The sequence below is a fragment of the Taudactylus pleione genome, unplaced genomic scaffold (assembly GCF_031769625.1).
Source record: "Taudactylus pleione unplaced genomic scaffold, aTauple2 ptg000602l, whole genome shotgun sequence".
Classification (NCBI taxonomy): Eukaryota; Metazoa; Chordata; class Amphibia; order Anura; family Myobatrachidae; genus Taudactylus; species Taudactylus pleione.
Window position 1 is genome coordinate 3,832,297 of NW_028285004.1, and position 14,909 is coordinate 3,847,205.

General features: G+C 52.4%; 1 protein-coding gene and 1 pseudogene across 2 annotated transcripts in view; both read right to left on the reverse strand.

Annotated features, from left to right (window-relative positions):
* Positions 1-14,909, reverse strand: part of IVNS1ABP (influenza virus NS1A binding protein) — a 98,890-nt gene that overhangs the window by 52,799 nt on the left and 31,182 nt on the right. The window lies entirely within an intron of this gene.
* On the reverse strand, positions 1,556-13,629 carry LOC148480749 (uncharacterized; annotated as a pseudogene).

Here is a 14,909-nt window from a genome sequence, read left to right on the forward strand (position 1 = left end):
GTCTGAGGAAGTGAAGGTGTCAAGTGAATAGAATGAGAAACTTATGAACAGAGGACCGCGTGGCAGCCTTACAAAGCTGCTCTGCAAAGGCACCACGTCGAGGTGCCCAAGAAATTAGACCTGGTGGAATGAGCAGTCACCACGTCCGGGGCAAGAAGGTCCGCCACAGTGCAAGCGTGGTCAAACAGAGCTACCTGGCAAGTCCAGTTTGTGAAATTCATAGGCCTCAGTCTTACGGAGATCCTGGTCCTGCCCACATATATCGTGAGGGCCCTCACGACATCCAAAGAGGCCTACCTTAGGAAGGTGGCTTAATCGTGCCCAAAGAATGGCCAGGTCCGAGTGAAAGACCAGAAATGGGGAGCAAAAAGACAACCCATTCAAGTCTTACACCCGCCAGGCCAACACTATACCAAGTAAAAAGTCTTCCCCATAAGCCAACTAATGTCCTGAGTCCAAGGGCTCAAAGGGTGAAGATTGAAGAGCCCGAAGCACCAAAGTCAAGTTCCATGGAGCCACCGTAAGTACAAAATGGAACAGTACGTGGAGGACACCCTGCAGGAAAGTCAGTATATCAGGCATTAGAGCAAACTGCCTCTAGAAGAGGACAGAAAAAGGCAGAAACCTGCACCTTCAAAGAAGCGAGGCGGAGACCCAAGTCCAGACCAGATTGCAGAAAAGGACAGGACCAGTGTCGAAATGATGAGCGGATAAACCCTCCGCGGTATTAAAATCTGGCAGAAGGTTTATGGGCATTCAATATGGTACGAACGACAGATTAGAGAACCACTTAGCTCTTAGGACGCATGTCTCAAGAGCCACCTCGTCAAAGCAAGACGGGCCAGATCTGGATAGAGACAGAAGATGTGGGCGCAGAGTAAGACACAATGAAGCATCAGTGCCAAGGCCTAGGAAATCAGGTACCAAGCTCTGCGTGGTCAATCTTGAGCTACCAGGTTCAACTCGTGAAGGACCAACGGAATCTGTGATATCAGGGGGGGGGGGGGGGGGAAGATGTACATGAGGTGGAAGGTCCACCAAATCACTAAGGTGTCCCACAATAAAAGCTCCTGGATCATGAGCAGTACCTCAGTGTCTTAAGCCAAGATGCCATCAAATTGATGTCCGGAAAGCCCCAGCGAAGAACTAAGAGCTGAAAGGCACCTGGATAAATTGCCTACTCGCCTGAGTGAACATCTTGGCAGCTGAGGAAGTCTGCTTCCAATTCTTGACTCCGGGGATGAAGACTGCAGTTAGAGCCGGAAGATGACGCTGTGCCCAGAAGAGAATGCGACTCACCTACTTCATGGTACGGAGACTGCCGTCCTAAGGTTTATGTAAGCGGATTGTACCTGACCGGACAATGCTAGATGATTGGCAGAACTAGGCATAAAGCTCTGAAGATTGAATATTCCAAAATATTGATCGTAGCAGATTCTCTGAAACAGTCCACCAACCTTAAAAGTTCTGTTGACAAGTTAGTGTCCCCACCTGCGAAGACTTGCATAGGTGGTGAGAAGGACCCAGTCCTGATTGCAAAAGTGTCGGCCCTTGTTCAAGTGGGATGCCTGGAGCCAGTTTGAGAGAGAGCTGGACCTCCTGAGAAAGGATGATAGTTTGTGTCTTGAGCAGCCAATAGGACATGTTCTACCGGGACAAAACCTTCATCTGAAGAGGCCTTGAGTGAACCTGGGCAAGCCACGTCGAAAGTGGGGACCACAGAGCCCAGGATCTGCATGCAAGAGTGTACGGACACACAGCAATGATTTCGGAACCTCGCCTGTGAAGGAGTCCGGAAGGATTTTTTCATATTGATTGAGCCATGGGACTGGAGGAGGTCTAACATGTGATGGTTGTGGTCCCCGACAACCTCCGGTGACTGGGCAAGGACCAGAAGGTAGTCCTTGAAGAATCCTAATACCCCGGCATTGCAAATGAGCTGCCATGACTTTTGTGAAGACAGGTTGAGAATTGGCCAGAAGGAACAGTTCAGCATCTGGTCCAAGAAGAGGTTGGCATGAAAGCCCATGCCACTTTGAGACAGAGAAACGAAAACAATTACTTTGGAGGCCAGCAGGGAGCGAATAGACTACCCACAGTGCTTCTGCATTGCCTGGATCCACTGGAAAGCCTCTGGGAAAACAACTGGTTCAGAGGCCACTCTTTAAAGGTTAGAGCGTAGCCAAGGGAGACAACACCTTGCACCCAGGTGTACGATGTGGTCATCTGCCATCTAGGCAGAAGTTGGCCTCCCACGCTGGGATACCAGAGGTGGAGGCCCAGCCCATCAAGTAGCAGGTATGTCAGTAGGCTTGGTGGCAGGGCATGTGGTAGACCACAGCCATTTAGATTGGGGCTTGGAACCCTTTGAGTAACCCTACAACCTCAAGAAAGGCTGGCCCCTGACTTTTCCCTGCAGACAGGAACAAAAGCTAGAAGTTTGCAACATAGGGGCTGCCGCAGAAAGTAGGAAGGAAGGCCGTCTTGGACGCCGCCACCGTGGTCACGATAGTCTAAAATCGGGACCAAATAGAGGATGTCCCCGAATACAGAAGAGCCTCTAAGGCCTTCTTAGATTATAAGTCAGCGCACCAGGAACGAAATTGGAGGACTCGCCTAGCAGATAGAGGAAGCCAACACCTTGGAGGTTAGGACACCAGTGTTTACAGCTGCTGCATCGAGATAAGAGGCCGCCTCGCTGATGTGCTCCACGAACAAGAGCTCATTCGTACGATTAACTGAGCTGAGGCCCTCTTGAAGTGTGTCTACCTAACCACCGATGGCCTTAGCCACCCAAGCAAACGCTAGGGCTGGACGTGAGATAGCATCTGCATGAGAATAAATCCCCTTTGGAGGGAAGATTCCTATTTGACAGATGCTTAAGGAATGAGGAATAGGAAGGGTAGAGTTCTTGACTAGGCAGGCAATGTGAGCATCCACCAGAGGAGGAGACACCCATCTGGTCAGATCCACAGCAGGCAGTAGATAAAAAGAGGCAATGCGCTTAAAAACCTGAAAGCACCTATTAGGGTGAGTCCACGCCTCAGTAAGAAGGTCCTCTAGCTGCGCAGAAGATGGAATTTCTGCCTAAACCTTCTGACGCTTGAAGATCGGAGCACTGGCCTTAGGGGCACGCTTCGCATCCTTGATGCAAAGAACAGCTTTAATCAGGGATGCTACTTCTATCTGAGGTAGGAGTCCTCCACGATAAAGAGATCTATATTTCGACCCTCAAGTTCTTTTCTTAAAGATCCATAGAGGATACAGGGTCAATGCTGGATGTCTACGTACATGTTCCTATCCGGCCCAGTCAAGAGGGGCAGCTCTTGTCCAAGTGGGACACCTGGGGTCATCACAAGAGGGAGACCCAGACCTCCCGAGAGAGGATGATGGTCTGCGTCTTGATCTGGAGATGGGATTTGATCCATCGGGTCAGAACTTCCCTCCGAAGTGCAGGAGTGAATGGACACTAGCTGTCATGCAAGAACCTTGTCCTGAAACTTGTCTGCCGGACGGAAAATTCTCTGAACATCTGCAGAGACTGAGTTAAAGAAGATTTTCTCCAAGTGATGATGCACACGTGGGATTGTAAAAGATCTATTGCCAGACAAAGGTGCTACCCTGAGGACGTCCGGAGACAGTCAGATAGTCAAGGTGAGTGAGAACCCTGACTGGTCTGTGTCACAAATGAGCCGCCATGACTTTCGTGAAGACATGAGGAGCTGTGGAAAGACCAAATGGCATGTCTGAAATTGGTAATAGGCCCCCCGGACCGCAAACTCGAAAAGAGCACTGATGACTGGGCCGGACAGGAACATGCAAGTAGGCACCCATCGTAGTCCCTGTGTCCTTTATGGAAGTGAAGAAAGAAGCATCTGAAGCCTATGACATATCCTAGTGAACGGAGGAAACCTCAGTATGAATCACCACCGGACAGGGGAGTAGAACTATCTCACCTTGAGATTCTGCTCCTTGAAGTGTTGTCCCTGTACTGTGCTAAACCTTGCACTGAGAGGACTGCATCCATGGCAGCAGACTGTAAGGTACCCCAAGACTCAACAACTGGGGGCAGCTGGGCCCTTGTAGGGATACTATTTGAGGGAGCGGACCCAGGGTGCATCATTACCAGTGAAAGGGAGGTAGCCGAGGCCGGTTCCTGGTTGGAAGTTGTGGCCGACTGACCCTCTTGCGGCAAAAAAACGGACACAGAGACCATCATGGCCCGGAGCCTGAGGAGAAAGTACAGTGGTACAAGTCCTGCAGTTACGCAATACAGAAGTACCCCCATCCCTGGGTGCCTTACCCTTGGAAGACATGGTACAGCGATTCAGGGCAGTCTCCGCACACCAGCTAAGTAAAAATGTGACCGCACCACACTAAGTGAGGCTTTACAGAAGAGGATATTACTAAGACCTGCAGCAATTAACGCCTAAGCTATCCGCACAGAAAAAAAAAAAAAAAAAAAAGGTCAGACAGAAAGAATTAGAGAACAGGAGACGAGAAATAAACAGTACTAAACACAATTACAGTACTAAGACAATTACACACACTGTGGTACCTGCGGCTCCTAGGTATGCTGCCAAGGGCCCGGCCGAGGACGCTGACCCACTTGCCAGCACTAAGGCCGCCAGTGCAGGGGGGTGGTGGAGCAGCAGCGTGGGTGTCATGTGGGAAGCCCAGCGCTGCCCACTCAGAAAAAATATAAAAGGATAGAAGCTGCTGAAAAGCAGCCTCTGTTTAAAAGCACCCACACCTGCAGGCACCAAACTAAAAACAGGCTGTCTGGGGCTAGGGGTGAAGTATAAGGGAGAAGGAGCCTGGGCTGCTGGGAGAAAAAGATTAACTGTTTAGTGACCGGACTTCTACTCCAGCCTATACCCCATCAACTAAAGCCTATTTCCCCTATGGAGAAAATAGGATTTTGGTACTTGCCGATAAATCCCTTTCTCCGATTCCACAGGGGACACTGGAGCCTCAGTACAATGGGGTATAGAAGTGGGTTAGCCGGGAGCTGGCACCTTTAATAAGAAAAACTTGAATGGTGGCTAGCTCCTCCCCCTCTATACCCCCCCCAGGTCAGTCTAAACAACTGTGCCGGTGGGGAGCTGGAAAAGAAGGAGAAGGAAACAGAGAAACCACAGCATTCATATATAAAGAAGGTTAAGAAAAGACAAACTAACATTCCAATCAGACAACAGTAACAAACAACCGTCGGAATGTGGAGAAAGTAACAAAAGCAGGTAGAGCAGCGCAGGGTGGGCGTCCAGTGTCCCCTGTGGAATCGGAGAAAGGGATTTAATCGGTCAGTACCAAAATCCTATTTTCTCCTTCATCCACTAGGGGACACTGGAGCCTCAGTACAATGGGGACGTCCCAGAGCTCACATCCCGGGTGGGAGAGCGCTGAGAACCCTGCAAAACTGCACGGCCAAACTCTGAAGCGGAGGCCGCAAAAGTATCAAAACGGTAGAATCTAAGAAACGTGTGCTTGCCGGACCAAGCGGCTGCTCGACAAAGCTGGTTTAAAGAAACCCCACGAGCAGCCGCCCATGAAGGTCCTACCGAGCGCGTAGAATGCGCTGTAATAGAAACTGGTGGTTGCCTGGAAGCCACCACATAAGCCTGTTTGATAGTCAGTCGAATCCATCTGGAAATAGTTTGTTTGGAAGCCGGCCAACCTGGTCGGGCTAAATTAAACCGAACAAACAAAACATCCGATTTACGGAGCGAAGCAGTCCTGTCGACATAAATCCGGAGCGCTCTGACTACATCTAAGGATCTAGAAGCTGGAGAGTCATCCTTAAACACAGGGACCACAATTGGTTGATTTATATGAAAAGCAGAGACTACTTTTGGAAGAAAGGACTTGTGTATGCGTAATTCTGCCCTATCTTCATGGAAAATGAGATAAGGAGGACGGCATGATAAGGCCCCCAGTTCAGAGACCCGCCTCGCTGAGGCGAGTGCCAAAAGGAGAACCACCTTCCAAGTTAAGTACTTTAACTCCACCCTCTGTAGCGGCTCGAAGGTTTCAGACTGGAGAAAAGCCAATACCAAATCTAAGTCCCATGGTGCTGTAGGAGGCACAAAAGGAGGCTGAAGCCTAACTACTCCCTGGAGAAAAGTCTGGACATCCGGTAATATGGCCAATTTTCTCTGGAAGAAAATGGATAACGCGGATATTTGTACCTTTATGGAGCCCAGACGAACACCTGCCGTTAAGCCAGCCTGAAGGAATAACAAGAGATATGGTAAGAACTTACCTTTGTTATCTGTTTCTACGAAGTCCATAGGGTCCACAGGGTGACCTTGGGGTATAGCTGGATCCTGGATCCTCGGGCACCACGGAGTTAAAGCTTTCAGCTGCTCCCAGGATGCACTTGGGTCCAACCTCCCCTATACCCCGCCCCCGAGCCACAGGCACCTCAGTTGGTAAGCAGCCCAGGCCGGAGGAGGAGACGAAACAGAGAGAAGGAAGACTGGAACACACAAGAACCATACTCACAGAAATGGGAGACGGAAAACCGGTGACCAGTCACACAGCCCATATGAAGCCAGGTGCGTCAGGGCGGGTGCCCTGTGGACCCTATGGACTTCGTAGAAACAGAGATAACAAAGGTAAGTTCTTACCATATCTCTTGTTTACTACTTCAGGGTCCATAGGGGTCCACAGGGTGACCTTGGGGATGTCCCAAAGCAGTCCAACAAAGGGCGGGGACGCTCCTGTGCTGATAGGAGAACCCGGCGCCCAAAGGATGCATCCTGAGAGGCAAAGGTGTCAAACGCATAGAACCTCAAAAAGGTCTGAATGGAAGACCAGGTGGCCGCCTTACAGAGCTGAACAGCAGAGGCGCCACGTCTAGCAGCCCAAGAGGGACCCACAGACCGAGTGGAATGAGCTTTAACAGAGGCTGGAACAGGTAAACCCTCCTGCATATAAGCCTCAATAATAACAGAACGAAGCCAACGGGCTAGAGTCTGTTTGGTTTTCACAAGAGGGGTTGGCCTGCCAACAAAGAGGATAAACAAAGAATCCGACTTCCTCACAGAACTAGTCCGGTCCACATAAACCTGGAGTGCACGGACAACGTCTAAGGAAGTCTCCCCAGCCGAAAGATCAGGCGACTGAAAGGCTGGTACAACAATTTCCTGATTAATGTGGAACCTGGAAACCACCTTAGGCAAGAAATCAGGACGAGTGCGAAGCACCGCTCTGTCCTGATGAAAAATCAGAAAAGGGGGACGACAAGAAAGCGCCCCCAAATCTGAAACCCTCCTGGCAGAAGCAATTGCCAAGAGGAAAACAGTCTTAAAAGTTAGCCACTTGAGCTCCACTGACTCCAAGGGCTCAAAAGGCGGACCCTGTAAGGCCCGAAGAACCACCGCCAAATCCCACGGGGCCACAGGTGGCACAAAGGGAGGCTGGATTCTTAAAACTCCCTGGAAAAAGGTGTACACGTCCGGCATGGCAGCGATCCTGCGCTGGAACCACACCGACAGAGCAGACACGTGCACCTTCAGTGAGGAAAGACGTAATCCTAAGTCCAAACCCGACTGAAGGAAAGCCAAAATACGCGAAACCCGGAACACCTGGGGATCATATTTTCTGGCCTCGCACCACTGAAAGTAAGTGTGCCACACTCTGTGATAGATCCTCGCGGAAGCAGGCTTGCGCGCCCTCAGCATGGTGGTAATAACGGAGCTAGAAAAGCCCCGAGACCTCAGGACGGCTGTCTCAAGAGCCACGCCGTCAAAGATAGTCGACCCAGATCCGGGTGAAGACAGGGCCCCTGTGACAACAGGTCCCGCCGTTGAGGTAGGAGGAACGGAGCATCGATGGACAAGCTCCGCAGATCGGAGTACCACGGCCTTCTGGGCCACGCTGGGGCCACCAGGATCAGTGTGCCTCCGTCCTGTTTGAACTTGCGCAGGACCCGAGGCAGCAGAGATATCGGAGGGAACAAGTAAGCCAGTTGAAACAGCCATCTCACCGACAGCGCGTCTATCAGACTTGCGCCTGCGTCCCTTGTCCTTGACCCGTACACGGGCAGCTTGTGATTGTGACGGGACGCCATCAGGTCCAGCTCTGGCAGCCCCCACTTGTCCACGAGTAGTTGGAATACCTCTGGATGAAGCGACCATTCCCCGGGATGCACGTCGTAACGGCTGAGGAAGTCTGCCTCCCAATTGAGGACCCCTGGGATGAAAACTGCCGAGAGAGCTGGAAGATAGCGCTCCGCCCAAGCCAGGACGCGGGACACCTCCGACATCGCAGCTCGACTGCGAGTCCCTCCCTGGTGATTGATGTACGCCACCGTGGTGGCGTTGTCTGGCTGCACCTGAACGGCCCTTCCGTGAAGGGTGGTGCCGGACGACTGCAGGGCTCTGTATACTGCCCTCAGTTCCAGGATGTTGATGGGAAGAATCGCTTCCTCCGCCAACCAACGACCCTGAAGTGACAAGGAGCCTGTCACCGCCCCCCAACCCCGGAGACTGGCATTTGTCGTGAGCAGAACCCATTCCGGGATCCAAAAGGGCGCCCCTCTAGGAGATGAGCTGTCTGCAGCCACCAGGCTAGGGACAGACGCACCTCCGAGGACAACACCAGCATCTGAGAGCGGATCCTGTGTGGCAATCCGTTCCATTCCGAAAGAATCAGCCCCTGCAGGGGCCTGGAATGGAACTGGGCAAACTCCACCATGTCGAATGCCGACACCATGGACCCCAAAACTCTCATCGCTGAGTGCGCCGACACTCTGCCACTGCTCAGACAGCCGTGAATCCGCAGCTGTAAGGAGGAGACCTTCTCTGGAGTCAGAAAAATCCGTTGCTGACGAGAGTCCAGCAGGGCCCCCAAATGAACCATCCGCTGTGATGGGATGAGGGAGGACTTCTTCCAGTTGATCAACCAGCCGTGCGCCTGTAGACAAGCGACCGTCAGGTGGAGATGCTGGATCAGTACCTCCGGGGAGCTTGCCAGTAAGAGGAGGTCGTCTAGATACGGTAGCAACCGTATCCCCTGGCTCCGAAGTTGAGCCGCCATGACCGCCATCACCTTTGTAAATACCCTTGGTGCCGTGGAGAGACCAAAGGGTAGAGCCCTGAATTGGTAGTGGTTGTGGAGAATAGCAAACCGCAGAAACTGTTGGTGCGATGTTGCTATAGTCACATGGAGGTAGGCGTCCTGGATATCCAGGGAGACCATATAACCCCCCGGTTCCATCGCCAGAATGATGGAACGCAAAGTTTCCATCCTGAATTTGGGAACCCTGAGAAACCTGTTCAGGGACTTCAAATTGAGGATGGAGCGATGAGAGCCATTGGGTTTCTGCACCAGAAACAGCGTAGAGTAATACCCCATCCCACGTTGAGACTGTGGTACGGGTATAATGACCCCTGCCATCAGCAAGGCCTCTATGGCTTCCTGAACCTGCAAGGCCTTGGTTTTGTCCTGAGAAGGACTTGTGCAAAAAAAACCTGGCAAGGCGGCCTGTGCCGAAAAGACAGGGCGTACCCCTGGGAGACCACTTCTCGCACCCAAGCATCCGTGGTGGTATTGTGCCAGCACTGGGCGAATTGAAGAAGTCGGCCTCCCACTCTGGGGTCCCCCAGAGGGAGGCCCGTCCCATCACGCAGAAGGCTTATCTTCTGGCTTGGAAGAAGGGCGCCTAGCACTCCAGGCTTGCTTCTTTGGCTTTGAGGCGGTCTTGGGTGCGGACTGCCTCGGGAAAGACTGACCCTTTGCCCTGCCCTGAACCCGAAAGGAACGAAAGGCCGAGCTCCGGACCTTAGCAGGTGTAGTAGCTGAAGGGAGGAAGGCTGACTTGGATTTCGCCAGGGTATCTACTATTTTGTCCAGGTCCGGACCAAATAGTAATTCTCCATTAAAAGGTAAGGCCTCCAAGCCTTTCTTTGAATCCGCGTCTGCTCTCCAAGACCGCAACCACAAGGATCTACGAGCAGACACTGCTGCCGCCGAAACCCTAGAGGTCAACAGGCTAGCATCCAAAGATGCTTCTCCAATGTAAGAGGCGGCATCTCTCATCTGTCCTAACAACGCCCTCTGGACGTCCGGAGCTTCATCCGTAAACGGCGTTGGCTCACCCCTCAATGGCCTTGGCCACCCAGGAGATGGCCATGGACGGCCGAGCTACAGCCCCTGAGAGAGAATAAATGGACTTTAGACAAGTCTCCACCTTCCTGTCCGTAGGATCCTTCAGCGAGGATATAGACGGCAATGGCAAAGTAGCACTCCTGATGAGGCGTGTTACATGGGAATCAACTGCAGGCGGAGTTTCCCATTTTTTACAATGCGCTTCCGGGAATGGATAATTGGACGCCAAGCGTTTCTGTGGCAGGAAACGCTTACTGGGTGTCTGCCAGGCCACCGCCATGTGATCAGTCAACTGATCAGACAAGGGGAACGCTGCAGAAGTAACCTTAGCTTTTTTAAAACTAGGATACCTCGACTTGGGAGCGGGTGCCTCATCCTCAATCAGAAGAATGGCCCGCACCGCCTTAACCAGAGCCCGCACATTGATGGAAGACTTAGTGTCTACCTCCTGGACTGAGGCATCTGAGGCTGAGTCATCCTGCACCTCACCATCATCCGAGGACCCCTCAGAATCCGGAAGATGCGCAGCCTGCGCCATGACTGAGCGTTTAGACGCCCTGGAGGGCACGTCACTGCGCAACATCGACTGAAAAGCCGAAGATGTTGCCGCCAAATCTTGGACAGTGTGGGAAAGCGCATCCACCCAGGGTGGAGGAGTCGCCACAGGAGCCTGATATGGCACCACAGCCTGCTGTGCCACAGGGGTGGACTGAATATACATTGGCAACCCCGCATAGGGACCAACAGGCTGAGACCCCGGGGGAGTCTGCAATAATTGTGGGACACCCGGGGGAATGGGGGATGGCAGGCTGGGGCAACGCCCTAGTAGGGACGGCAGTCGGGACTGACAGATGGTCCGCGATGGACACCAGCACCTGGGAAAACATCGCCCATGGTGGCTCCTGCGACATGGGGAGGTTTAGACATACCAGGGAGCGCCTGACACCGTCCGCACAGGTCGTCCTGTGACAAATCCTCCCTATCCACTCCTGCAGAACAGCGCCTGCAGGAGAACAATACCGGAGCCCCGGAGTGCTCAATCTCCTCCTCGGACATCACGTTGGAAGAAAACGTGCGCACTCACCCGTGTGCTGGACAACAGCCCACAATATGGCACCGTGTAGCACACAACTATGTGACGGACCTCACAAATGTGATCTATACAGGTGAGGTCAGTAGAAACACCCTTCCCCCGCACACCTGTAGGAGAAGGAAAGGGATAGGCTGACAGTAAGTAGAAAAAAGACACAGACAGGCAGCACTAGCAATAGTCACATACCATGCAGGAAGATATACTCACTGCACCTTTCCACTACAATCAACCTCCCAGATTCAGTGTCTGGGAGGGCTATAGTGCTGTGTACACTGTCCTTTTGCAGGGGAGAGGTACACAGGGGGACCGGTCCGCGTGCTCCCTGAGAGTATCTGCGCTGCCAGTAAGAAAATGGCCGCTGGAGACCTCAGAGGAGGAGTGGCCGAGTAGCTGCAGCTCAGCGACGCCAGACTACTAGCTGAAAGGCGCGCTGAGCTGAGGGGAGGAGCCGCTAGACAGGGAAGGTGTCCTCCCCTGGCTAGCATATTAACCCCCGGGTTGCCGGCATCCCGCTTGCCGCGATATTAACCCTGGTGGTCTAGTGGTCTGGCGGGGTATGCCTCCGCTGGAGGGGGAGCCCGCCGCCACCGCTAGCGCGACCGGTCTGTCCCCTAGACCGGGGGCATGGGACTGCATTTGAAAGGAACCCGCGCACCGCCGCTAATCAGCGATGCGCGGCTTACCTGATCTCCCCGGCGTCTTCCGGCAGCAGTCCCGGGGGAAACCAGAGTCCGGCTAGTACAGACTCTGGCTTCCCCCGCCGCGATCCCCAGTTCAGTGCTGGCGTCGCGGCGCCAGCAGGGAGAAGGAGCGGCAGCGTGGGCGTCTGTACAGACAGCCCAGCGCTGCCGCTCTGGAGAAAAAAACTGTAGTAAAAAAATAAATAAATTTAACTAAGTTAAATAAAAAATTAAAAGCTTTAGGGGGCTGCTCCTGCAGCCCACCCCGCAGGGTGACCCGACTCCGGCCGGGCACCATCTAAAACTGAGGTGCCTGTGGCTCGGGGGCGGGGTATAGGGGAGGTTGGACCCAAGTGCATCCTGGGAGCAGCTGAAAGCTTTAACTCCGTGGTGCCTGAGGATCCAGGATCCAGCTATACCCCAAGGTCACCCTGTGGACCCCTATGGACCCTGAAGTAGAAAGAAGTAGACGTGATACCTTAAAAACTGATGGAGGTGAATTGCGTCTTTCACATCAAGTGACATAAGCTTTCCATATGCGATAGTAATGCTGAGACGTAACCTCCTTGCGAGCCCTAATCATGGTAGGAATTACACTTGACAGGATTCACTTCTGTCTAAGAACGGCCCTTTCAGTAGCCATGCGTCAAACGAAGCCGCCTTAAGTCTTGATAAATAAACGGCCCCTGAAGCAGGAGGTCATCTTGAAGAGGAAGCGGCCACGGCTCGTCTACCAACAGATTCCTTATCTGCGAGTACCACGCTCTTCTGGTCTAATCTGGTGCTATGAACAGCACTCTGACATTCTCGCGTTTGATTCTCTGAAGTAAGCGAGGAATTAGTGGGAAAGGAGGGAATAAGTATACGTAGTGGAACCTCCACTGTGTTGTCAGGGCATCCACTGCTGCTGCCTGTGGGTCTCTGGTCCGGGAACAGTAAATTGGTAATTTGTGGTTCAACCTCGATGCCATGAGATCGGCCTGTGGACGACCCCACCTGAGAGTTAGTTGGTGAAATACCTGAGGATTGAGCGACCATTCCCCTGGATGAATATCTTACCGACTGAGATAATCGGCCTCCCAGTTTTCCACTCCTGGAATGAAGATGGCAGAGATTGTCACTGCGAATTCCTCTGCCCAGCGCAGAATTCTGCCTATTTCCTTCATGGCGGCTCTGCTCTTGGTGCCGCCCTGTCTGTTGATATAGGCGACCGCTGTGGCATTGTCCGACTGTACTCGGACTGCCTGACCCTGCAACAGAGGCTGCGCCAGTTGGAGCATAAAATATTGCTCTTAACTCTAGAATATTTATGGGTAGACCTGCCCCCCTTTGAGTCCAGTGCCCCTGAAAATGTCTTCCCCGGGTCACTGCTCCCCACCCTCTTAGACTTGCGTCTGTGGTGAGGAGAATCCAATCCCATACTGCAAACCGTCGTCCTGTCAGCAAGTGCGAGGGATTCAACCAACAAATTAGAGATGTTCTCGTCTGGTGAGACAAGAGGACTCGCTGGTGGAGAAATAGGTGGGATCCTGACCACTGGGAAAGAAGGTCCAACTGAAAGGGGCGGGCATGAAATCTTGCATATTGAATTGCCTCGAAGGTCGTCACCATCTTTCCCAGCAGGCGGATACAGAGATGTACTGATACTCTGCGATGCCACAAAATCAGACGCACCATGCTTTGAATGGAGGAGACCTTGTCCTGGGGCAGAAATACCTTCTGTTCCGCTGTGTCCAATATCATGCCCAGGAAAAGCAGACGTTGTGTCGGAGTCCAGGAGGATTTTTTGAAATTTAAGATCCACCCGTATTGCAAGAGAAGATTCTGGATTAATTGAATGTCTATTAACAATCGAGCTACTGACGGAGCCTTGATCAGTAGGTCGTCTAAATATGGGACAAGGGACTACCCCCTGATATCGCAGCAGAGCCATCATGACGGCCATGACCTTTGTGAACACTCTTGTTGCCGACAAAAGACCGAAAGGTAGGGCCTGAAATTGCCATTGCGAGTCTAGGACCGCAAATCGAAGAAATGCTTGATGAGGAGGCCAGATAGGGATGTGGAGGTAGGCATCTTTTATGTCTAGGGACACAAGAAACTCGTCTTTCTCGAGTCCTGCTATAACAGAGTGGAGAGACTCCATCTTGAACCTGAAGGCTCGAAGATAAGGGTTTAGATCCCTGAGATTGAGAATGGGTCTCACAGCCGTCCGGCTTGGGCACCACAAACAAGCTGGAATAAAAACCCTGACCTCTCTGATGGGTCGGAACTTCCACTACCACCTGGGACAATAGCAGCTTCTGTATTGCTTCTAGAATAACCTCTCTTTTTTCTGATGCCAGTGGTAAACCGGTTGTGAAAAAACGAGAAGGCGGATCTATTCTGAAGTCCAACTTCAGCATGTGTGTAATGATGTCCCTGACCCAGGCGTCCTGGCAAGACTTGATCCACACTTCCCTGAAGTGTAAAAGGAGAAAGGAGAGAGTCATGCGGAGGGCTTTGCTGTTGTCTTGTCCTGCTGGGACCCGGATGAAGCTGATGTCGCAGTTCTACCACGGCCTCTAGACCCTCGGGAGAAAGCCGGAGCTCCCCTGGAGCGCCCTCTAAACCTGCCGGGGGGACGAAAGGACCGAAAAGAAGGTCCTGCAGAAGGTAGTCTAGGAGGGGGAGCCGCAGATGGTAGGTAAGTGGATTTCCCACCGGTAGCCTGTGAGATCCACTTATCCAACTCCGTCCCGAAAAGAACTTCTCCGGTAAAAGGAAGAGCTTCTACAGCTCTCTTGGACTCTGCATCTGCGTGCCATTGACACAGCCAAAGGGCTCTTCTGGCTGATATAGCTAAAGCTGAAGATCTAGCGGAAAGACCACATATGTCCTTAGAAGCTTCCCCAAGGAAAGCGGCCGATTCTGCAATCTGCTCAGCCAGCTGAATGAGATCTTCAGTCTGCGATCCTGACCTGAGACCTTCTGCAAGCTGTGTAGCCCAGGCTTTGACAGCTTTATTAACCCACCAGCTAACC